The sequence below is a fragment of the Haemaphysalis longicornis genome, unplaced genomic scaffold (genome assembly GCF_048455015.1).
Source record: "Haemaphysalis longicornis isolate Haplotype H1 unplaced genomic scaffold, Haemaphysalis longicornis Haplotype H1 scaffold_1, whole genome shotgun sequence".
NCBI classification, from domain to species: domain Eukaryota; kingdom Metazoa; phylum Arthropoda; class Arachnida; order Ixodida; family Ixodidae; genus Haemaphysalis; species Haemaphysalis longicornis.
The window spans coordinates 444,010,726-444,015,164 of record NW_027526203.1 but is presented as its reverse complement, the minus strand read 5'-3'; positions in this window follow the sequence as shown (position 1 = coordinate 444,015,164).

Here is a 4,439-nt window from a genome sequence, read left to right as displayed (position 1 = left end):
TAAAACATTTCAGACAATTTCCCATCCCCATATTCCCCGGCCATGTCCGTTTGTTCGTTCATAAAACGTCTATATTGAATAGGAAAGGGGTTGAGGGAAGGGAAAGGAGCAAGGGTGGTTGGTCTTCCTATTCCGCTAGACCAAGACCTGCCGCCGCGGTCTCCACGGAGCCTGCAACACTCTTTGAGCAAGGCAAGTAAACCTGCGCGACGCTTAGCTTACACTACCAGAAATACCTGAGCCAAATATTACACGTGCGCGTGAAGCGGTGAGCGCACAAATCACCGAAAGACGCGGAAAAACCAACCGCGCTCTCTTCAGCTCTCATTATGCACCCCTGACATGGTCTAAACGACGTCATTGAGGCCACGGCTGTCCGATCGGCTGTCACTGGTCAACTTCGCGGCTGATTTCTCGCATTTCCTGTGACGATACGCCGTCGTCAGCGCTGTGCGCGAACCTCATCTATGTATGAACCTGTAGGCACAGTTTTGCTGTTTCTTTTGTGCTTTGAGTGCGCGCGGAGTTTGAGTGATGAGCTCAATACTTCCCTTTCAACCAGACCACTAGACAACAAACGTTTATGGCTTCAAAAACGCCCTGCTTTTTTGTGGCACCAGACCGGAAATAGACCCCTCCACGTTGCGGAGAAAAGGAAAAAAACTCCCCGGCCTGTGATATATCGAAGGCCGCGGAAGAGAACGCCGCGAACCGCCCCCCTCTCCGGGAGAGAGCGCGCAGCTTTCGTCGCGTTGTCCGCAGTCGAGTTGAGAGGGAACGATTATGCGCGATTTCTCATACACTCTAAGAAATGTGGGGAGTAGTTGAAGAATCAAACAGCGTTCCTATTCCTGCCAGGGTCGTTTGACACCGTCCGCACCACGCGTGGCGTTAGATGGCGAGTTCACTCTACTAGGAAACCAGAATAAAACTGCTGGCGAACTCTCCCCGCTCTTGATGGAGCTAAGCGGCGGTTGTACCCCTTTCGCGGGAGAGAATAGAACAGCGTACCGACTCTGTCTCGCATCGATGGAGTTCGTATATCCTCCGCGAGAGAGAATAGAACAGTATATCAACTTCAGCTGCACGCTTTCAGGTGTGCAAAAAGGCAGACACCTCTATGGCGGACGCGAACTCTTTGAAATCGTATGAAAAAGTAGTTACCTAAACAGCCACAGCGCCGGGCCATGAAACAAAGCGTACTTAAAATAAAGTGCAGCGTATTCAAAAGAGCGTGCGAGGTAGTGTTACACGTCCTCTAGGAATGGGTCATTTGTGTGTTCTAACGCAACGGTGTCCGTCGGACTACTTGAGCGTTGTACCTTTGCGCGGTCTTTTCATCGCGGCGGGGCTGGCGCACGGACGCGTCTCTCCGATGTCTCCGTCTCTTTTGTAGCATTGAAACCGCCGTAGTACTCCTGTACGTGTCTGTGAGGTGCGTTTTGGTGTCGGTGGCTGTGTTTGAAGTATACCTGACTGGTGGAATAACATCGTTTGGCTGCTGCGGCCGCCGCTGAAAACGTAAGTCACCATTTCAGTTTTTCTTGCGCAGTACGGGATCGAGCTCGCGCTCGTTCCCGCCAAAACTTCAGCTTTATTTATAACAACTGGCGCTCGTGAGTGCTGCTTAGCCTTGTTGGTTCTTGCGAAGAATTAAGTGGTCACATACATGTGCTTTTATTTGTGTGACACCAGTTCTAGCTGTCCTTTTTCCGGCTTTGTGTTTTTCGAACAAGCGGCCGTGCTCCCATCGCGGGTTCACGACGTTCAGCATGCGTTGAAACATGACTCGTGTGCAGTATAAGAGTTGCGGATTTATTAAGCTGGCTTCTTTAGGCACTGGACACATGTACGATTGGTACACGCGATTCGCATGCGACTGATCGTTACGACTGTCGCCACGAGTAGCCGTACGCGTGAATTTGAGACACATGGCCCGATGCGCGCATGCGATGTGTCGTCGGCGTCGCTCCGCCCACTGTTTTTGCTTTATGGTCAACTACGACGATCGCTGAGCTGAATTTGCAGATTCCGCGCGTTTTTGCGCAAGAAATTGATAAAGCAAGCAATCTTGAAGCGTTTTCTGCCTTCGGGAACAGTCCGCGCTCACGCCGGCCGCGCCTGCCAGCTCGACACACTCAGCGGCTCGAACCGGCGCAGACCACGGTAGCAACCGCTTGTCGCTGCTCTCCCGAATCAATCTGTTCGCTAAGAAGAAGTTCCACATGCGAAAAAGTAGGTGTTAATGTGGTGAAAAATTGTGCTAGGGATTGTTGTCAGGGCTTATTTTAAAAGCGGCGATCAGATATCTGCCGCTATGCAAGCCTGCGCTGACCGGCCGTGTATGCCGCGGCGCGCGGTGCGCCGAGCGGTCGAGAGATGGCGATACCTGCGCGGAAGCATCCAAACAGGCTACGCAGATGTCTTGGTCACCGATCGCTCAAACGGCCGTTATAGCCCAAATAAAGTTTCACATGCGAGAAAAAGGATGATAGTGTGGTGAAAAGTTGTGTTACGGTTTGTCATCCGCAGTTGCACAGATAGCGGCGATCAAATGACCGCAGAATGCTAGGCCTAAGGTTCCCAACACCCGAGCCGACCCGAGCAACGCAAGCCTGTTGCGGGCGGTTGGGGCTCAGCGGACTCTCGATCGCAATGATGGCATGACTGCATCTGGCTTGCCAGTCGCACGTCGTGAGCCTCCTCGGACCAGCGAACGACCCAAAACAGGCCCTAACGATCAATCGTAACGATCAGTCGCATGCGAATCGCGTGTACTAATCGTACATGTGTCCAGCGCTAGCTATAAATTGGCTTTCGTTTCATTATCTTCTTGAGCAACGTAAACATATTGTCGAGCGACAAGGTAATTACACTGCCGCCGGGCTTATCCGTCGGTTCCGTTCCCATCTGGCGCGTCTGACGAGGCAGAAGTGAGCGACGGCGACAGCAACACCGTAACCAGTTTATTACCCAATCAGTTAGGTTGGTAGCGTCGCTTTATTTGGTTACCCCTTAAAATATAACGCAGTCAAAGGTCACAAGGTTTCAATTCAAACTCGAAGTTGGCATAGATGTCTCGCAAAAAAAAAAAAAAGGACGTGAACGTTTGTGCGTTCCGAACCCATTGTGTAGTGCGTTGCCTTGTAGCCTCTGGTCCCGTGTTGTTAGAAAACAATACTTAACGCTAATAAAACGTTGTCGGTAGGAAATTTCATCGCGATTAATTGTTTATGTGGCTACAGTAGCCACAACAAAATTTCACGGAACCGCTGGCGTGTTGCTTTGTCTATTGGACTTTTTTCTTATTACCTTGCGCGACTGCAATAAGAGTGAAGCCCATTTTCGGTGAAATTCCGTACTGTTTTCTCAAGAAAGAGCCAAGTAACGGCTACCGTAAAACGTAGTATTGAAAAATGAATACTGCAGTACGTTTTGTTTCATAGCGAGTGTTGACAGGCTGAATATTTTCACGCGGACATGTGGTAAAACTGCTGCTAGGTGCTGTATTTAGTAAGCAGCGTGCATTTAGCATTATAGTGAACTTTTTTTTACTTATTACAGGCGCTACGACGTAAAGGTGTTTCCCGTGGATGTTTCCAGGGCTATTCTACAATAGTGCTGTTCAACAACATATTGTGGTCGCCTGGCGTTCGGAAGCAGAAAGAGAGCAAAGATGCCTGGTGCGGCCGACAGCTGTAAGTAATAAACACTTCATCTTTGGTCACTTTGCCATAGTCATCTGGCAAATAAAAATGTGTCTTTTAGCCTTCATGGTGTCATTTGCATGCACTTTTGCTTTCTAGCATCGACTGACCTTAGTTGTGTTTTATTATAAATGTCATTAGAGACATAACATAACTGCGTAACCAACTTTCTGCTTGATTAAAAATGTGTCGCTTCCACTGCAGTGCATTAATGCTGTAGCTTTTTCAAACTGCCAAACACTGCAGTATTTTTTAACAAACTTATTTGGTCACGAGTAAGATTCGATGTGCAGCTTCAAGATTGATGGGGATTAGGAATGCGGTTGTGCGGCATTTATTTTCTGCTTGCCTCTTGTTACTCGCCATGATTCGGCCTTGTTACTGTTCACTGATCCCATGATTAATTCCAATAATGAGAGGCTGACAGTTTTGCTGTAATATTGCTTGTCTTCAAGCCATCCTTTTTGATAACACCATTGCACCAAGTACTTGCAGGTTGGCCTGAGGTTGCAGGTTCTCTTGTTGGTCTGGCTGCTTTTTCTGAAAGTGGTTGGTTGGAAAAAAAGAGGAGGAGGACCTTGTTGGTTTAAAATTTGAATAGGGGATCAGGACCCCGATGCTTTAAATTAATCCGTGCTCTCGTTCTTCTCAGATGGCTTTTCAGTTGCACTGCTGGTGAAAGAAAAGCCAGAGGCCTTGCTCTCAAAGCTGGTATGCATATTTGTCTTCTGT